Source organism: Helianthus annuus, chromosome 1 (genome assembly GCF_002127325.2).
Source record: "Helianthus annuus cultivar XRQ/B chromosome 1, HanXRQr2.0-SUNRISE, whole genome shotgun sequence".
Taxonomy (NCBI): domain Eukaryota; kingdom Viridiplantae; phylum Streptophyta; class Magnoliopsida; order Asterales; family Asteraceae; genus Helianthus; species Helianthus annuus.
Window position 1 is genome coordinate 87,522,435 of NC_035433.2, and position 6,112 is coordinate 87,528,546.

At 41.9% G+C, this 6,112-nt stretch overlaps 1 non-coding gene across 1 annotated transcript; it reads right to left on the reverse strand.

The window, feature by feature from the left end:
• Nucleotides 1-1,804: 1,804 nt before the first annotated feature.
• On the reverse strand, nucleotides 1,805-1,911 carry LOC118482980. The gene has a single exon (XR_004869405.1). It is a non-coding gene; the product is annotated as a small nucleolar RNA R71 (small nucleolar RNA).
• Nucleotides 1,912-6,112: the final 4,201 nt, after the last annotated feature.

The window sequence follows — 6,112 nt, forward strand, 5'->3', positions numbered from 1 at the left end:
CTAGTTACTTATGTTGAAGGTGATCTTTCCTTATTGTTTGTCCGTGGTGTCTTGGCATTATTTTACTGTCTATATAAAATAAAAGATTTTCACCATTCATATCTCCACGGTCTATATGGAGGTATGTTGGCTACCTGGTCGGGGGTTAAGGGAACGGTTTGGTAAGGGTCTTGCCCTTGTTCAGCGTTTAGAGGTCCTGCTTAGGACCTGGGTCAAATTTAGTAGGATCTCCTTCAATGCCCATAGGTATTGGATGGCGGGGATCCAAACTCTTTGACCCCCTCATAAGTTAACTACTATTAATACTATAACCCGGCTATTTAGGACTGTATCCCTGCTGACTCAGACTACTTAGCCGAGGGTAACGTCACCGCCAAAAGCGGGGCCTACCACAATTTGCATTAATAACTTAATTCATTATCTTTCAATAATCCGACCCTTTAGTATTGTATCCTTGCTGACTCAAACTACTGGGTTGAGGGTAACATCGCCTTCAAAAGAGGGGCCTACTACAATAACTAAGATAATCTCTTAAACAAGTGCAAAAGTGCAAAAATAATCAAAGGTTATACTAATACACGTGTCGGATCCAAGTGATTCATCTTGTCTATCTGTTTTTATTTTATTTTTATTTTCAGCATTTAGTTAGTTTTTATTTTTCTTAGTTTAAAACATTTTTTCTAACTTTTTGATTTGATTAGACGTTGAGGATAAACCGGTATTAAAAGCTCTTGTGTCCTTGGACGACCTCGGTATCTTACCAACACTATACTACGTCCACGATGGGTGCACTTGCCCATATGTGTGTTTAGTGTTAGTGAATATCGTGTTTTATAAATTTAAAACTTGACTAAAAGTGTAAAAAGGGGCTTAAATATACATCAAAAATATATACATACTGACATACATCAAGTTTTTGGCGCCGTTGCCGGGGACACAAGGATTTTAAGAAAGTTAGGAATCAGCGGCCTAATCATATTTTTATTTTTCTTTAATTTTTTTAGGATTTTTTTTAGTTTTTCAGCTTCTGCAGAGCTCAACACGGGGCCGTGCCTGGTTGGACACGGGCCGTGCTCAGCATCGTTACTGGCAGTTTTTGTTTTTCAAGTTACAGAAGACTGACCACGGGGCCGTGCCGGTGCAACACGGGGCCGTGTCCAACTTCTAGTAACTGGGATCTGAAAAACAATCACTGTAATTCCGACCACGGGGCCGTGTTCGCTCAACACGGGGCCGTGGTGAACCTTCTGACCAACATTCTTTTCTGTTTTTATTGCAGGACTTGGAACCCGACGCCAACCTCACGTAGTGTATGAACTCCAGTTCCAATAAAGACATAAAAGAACCATTAGAAGAACCCGAACGCTTTCTCAGAAAAAGGTTAAAAGCCAAAAACCAAGAGAAGGTTTCGGGTGATCCACCTCCAATGGCGGACCAACGTACCCTTATGGATTATCTACGGCCCACCGTAGGTAATCTAGGCGCCGCTATCAATGCTCCGAATGTCGAAGCCAATAACTTCGAGCTTCGACCGCATTTGATACAAATGCTCCAAAACTCCGCAACCTTCCACGGGCTTGCGGACGAGGATCCCCATCTACATATAACTAATTTCTTAGAAATATGTGATACCTTTCGGATCAATGGAGCATCAAACGACGCCATCCTCCTCCGTATGTTTCCATTCTCACTAAAAGACCGAGCGAAAGCTTGGCTCAACGCCCTCCCAGCTGGTTCGGTAAACACCTGGGATAAACTAGCCCAAAGATTTCTATATAAGTATTTCCCTCCTGCTAAAACTGCTAAATTAATGACTGAAATTAATACATACTCACAAGAGGACGGGGAATCCTTATATGAAACTTGGGAAAGGTTCAAGGAGCTATTACGCAAGTGTCCCCATCACGGCCTCGCAATATGGCAACAAGTATCCACTTTCTACAATGGATTGTTGCCACACACTAGGCAGACACTTGATTCTAGCTCCGGGGGACTTTTAGGTAACCGACGCCCACATGAAATATATAATCAGATTGAGGAAATTGCTCAAACCAATTTTCAATGGCACACCCCCCGGGGAAATAAGTCTATCGCCCCGGGCGCCCATAAGGTCGACGAAAGCACTTCTTTACAAGCCCAAATCGAGGCCCTTTCTTCAAAAATAAAAAAATTAGAAATGACAAAAACCGTCTCGGTTATGGCTTGTGAAGGGTGTGGTGGGTCACATGAAAATTGGAGTTGCATGAAAGAAACGGACGATCAACAAGAAATGGTAAACTACATTGATAATAGACCTAGGCCGTCAGGTCCTCCAACGGGAACTTACAACCAAGGATGGCGAAACCACCCAAACCTTGGTTGGAGGGAACCCGGCAATAGTAGTAACCAACAAACCCAACGAACAAACTTTCAGCAATCAAGAAATGAGTCACAAAATTTCACTCAACAACAAGGTGGACGAGAAAGGCTCGAAGATACTATATCTCGCCTCGTCTCTGACACTGATAAGAAAAACTCAGAAAGATTTCTACAATTAGAGTCTAATTTTAGGAATCAACAAGCTAGCATTCAAAACATAGAAAAACAAATAAATCAAATAGCTCAAAACTTTTCCGAGAGACCGCAAGGCGCATTACCTAGCAATACCGAAACAAACCCAAAGGCGCAAGTTCACCTCATCACACTACGAAACCGCACCGTAGGGCCTGCAGAAGTACCGCCACCTACGGAAGAAACGATGCCAACACCTCTGCAGGAAAAGAACTCTCCTCCATCACCAGAGCCTACCAAGGCTCCTCGAGTTCCGTACCCCGGTAGGTTAATTCGTCAAAAGACCAATGAGCAATTCGCAAAATTCGAAAGTCTGTTAAAACAGTTGCATGTCAATATTCCTTTTATCGAAGTCCTAACCCAAATGCCCAAATACTCTAAATTTATGAGGACTTCCTCACCCATAAAAAGAAAATTGAAAATTTGCAATTAGTTAATTTAGGCGAAGAATGCTCTGCCCTCGTACTCAATAAACTACCCCAAAAGAAAATCGATCCCGGAAGTTTCACGATTCCATGCTCAATAGGGGAATCACCCGTTCGCAATGCCTTGGCCGACCTAGGGGCTAGCATTAACCTCATGCCCTCATCAATGTTCAAAAGGCTTGGCTTGGGAACCACGAGCCCTACAAAAATAAGCATACAACTCGCTGATCGATCCGTCAAGTTCCCACAAGGTGTCATCGAGAATGTCTTGGTAAGGGTAAGCAGATTCGTTTATCCAGTTGACTTTGTCATACTCGATATGGAGGAAGACACCGAGGTCCCCCTTATACTAGGGAGACCCTTCCTTGCCACGGCACAAGCAGTGGTAGACATGAATGACGGGACACTCACTTTGAGGTATGGGGATGATGAGGTGAAGTTCGGAGTTGGGAAGAGAATAGAGGACGACGACCCAGTCAATTACATGAAGGTTATTGATTCGAGCCTGGATGCCGCTCTCCGACGGTGTAACATGGGAAGCCAGGCATCCCACTCAGAAGATATATAACCTCGACTCGGGTCTAGCCAAGGACCCTTATAAACGTGGCGCACCACGGAGGCATTCCGCGGAACTATCCTTAGTTTAGTTTAATCTTTTAGTTTTTGCAGAATAAAACACACTCATGGTGGTAATGGATGAAAAAGGGAACGAGAAAAATGGAACCATGCAAGAAGAACAGAGCAACCCGACAAAAATCTCAGAAGGCTCAACACGGGCCGTGCCCAACCAACACGGCCCCGTGCTGAGCCCCCTGCAGAAAATCACCCAGTTCAGGTAACTGGACACGGGCCGTGTTCAGCGGACACGCCCCCGTGTCCAGGCTTCTGTTTCAATTCTCTGATTTTTGTTACTGGCACTTGACCACGGGGCCGTGCCCGGTCAACACGGGGCCGTGTCCAGGATGCCAGTAACACAAAACTTTGCTTTTAAACCCACTTTTACACATTCTAATCAACCAAAAACATTATTTTTGGACACATTGAGGACAATGTGTAATTTAAGTGTGGGGGGGATGCTAAAACCTTGAAATTTTGCAAAATCCTAAACACAAGCCTTACACAAAACTCTATTGGAACCGCTAAACACCCCAAATTTTTTCAAAAACTTTTTCATTTTTTTATTTACTTGTCTTAGTTTAAGTTGGGAATAACAAGTTCTAAAAAGGTTATATTTTTACAAGTTTACAACCGATAGCGTCATGATAAAAAAAAGAAGAACCAAAATAAGAAAATTATGAAAGGGCATAACAAGTCTAGTTAAAAATTCGATTATATATACTTGATCACATTAAAAACCCATTCCCACAAAAGTGAGTTTTGAGCCTTTATTGAGCACAAAAATATACATATTTAGATTAAATGCTCATTTTTCGTTTCTTGTGTGAATAGCCGCTCGGTTCTTACAAATCTAGAACTTGCCACGACGATACATTCCCGGTCCTTACCAACTTAAACCCAAGTAAGTAAATGATGGAGGCATTAGGACTAACCATTTTTCTTTCAAAACCATTATTTTTCAATTTTTTTTTATCACCTACCCAAAATCCCCCTAGATAACCCCTTTGAGCCTAAACCTTTCATTTCATTACCCCAAAACCCTTTTTACCCACCAAAAAACCTTTTTATTTTTTCACCCTTTATTTTAGTAACAAGCTCGCTTTTTCGTAAACTCACCTTTTTATGTGACGATCAAAAAAAAAATGATGATGAAGTCAAAAACAAACAAAAGCTATAAAAAAAGCTTGTTTGGAGAAATACTTCAAAATAAAAAGTCACTAAAAACAAGGTATTTTACGAAAACCGACGCTTTTTACGATTTTCGCCCTTTTTACTAACCACTAACCCAACCACCCACCTTTAACCCAAGCCTAACCCTTCACCCAAAAGTCCTCTTGATATTTACAAAGGTAAAAAGTTAAAAAGGAGAAGGATTGATTGCTTGGCAAGCCTATGGAAGGCGTAAGTTCCGTGCCGCTCTCGAGTGATTCACTAAAATATACACCTTCGGCCGAGTGTTGAGTGATCTCCCGTGAGGTATGTGAACTTGTATATAAATGGAATTTTAATAAGGCATGCTATGCCCAAATAAGTAATTTATCTTATGAAACGTTCAAAATAAATCATAACGAATAGGATTGTAAATAAATAAAAATAAAACTTACAAAGACCTTGGATTCCCGACACTCTAGGACAAGCTAAAAACTTCTCTTCTACCTATTCCATTTGGGAGTGTAAGCCACAATTAAAGAGTTTTGCTTGAGGACAAGCAAAAGTTCAAGTGTGGGGGTATTTGATGTGTGTAAAATGCAACATATAAATCACATCAATTAAGGCATAAAACTAACCCTTTTTAAGTACTAATGTTGGAAAAAGAGTGTTTTTGTCTTCCTTTTGTATTTTCAGGATGAAATGAGCTCAAAATCACAAAAGAAGCAAAAAGACAACTAATTCTACCATAAATACAAGAAAAGGAACAAAAGTAGACTGCCCGGACCCTCAACGGCACCTCCCAAAGCAAAGGAGAAGAAACAGAGTCTGAACACGCCCCGTGTCCAGCGAACACGGGGGCGTGCCCAGGAAGCAGCAGAAAAGACAAACCAGTAGAAGCTTCCATTGCCCACCACGGGGCCGTGTCCAGCGGGCACGGGGGCGTGGTGAAAGTACAGCAGGCGCATTAATTGTAATTGCGAATTACAATTAATGAAGAGAGAGAATGTCAGACGGGCACGGGGCCGTGTCCAGCGGACACGGGGCCGTGTCCAGCCTTCTGTTCAGCCTATAAATAGAGGAGCTTGGCTTCATTTTCTCTCATCCCTTGGCACACCACCTCTCTCACACTTCATCCACCACCCACCACCACCATAACACCATCATCCACCACCATCATCCATTGTCCATCGTAGAGTGTGTGAGTCGTCTCGGGATCCAAGATTGATCGTAAGAGTTCTTGACAATCAAGGCCATGTTTGCCTAAGTCTCTTACATCACTTGGTGAAGACAAGTGTTTAGTATAATACTTTTTATATTTAATCTTTTGCACTTTTTATTTGGTTTTGTATTAATGACTTTAATAACTA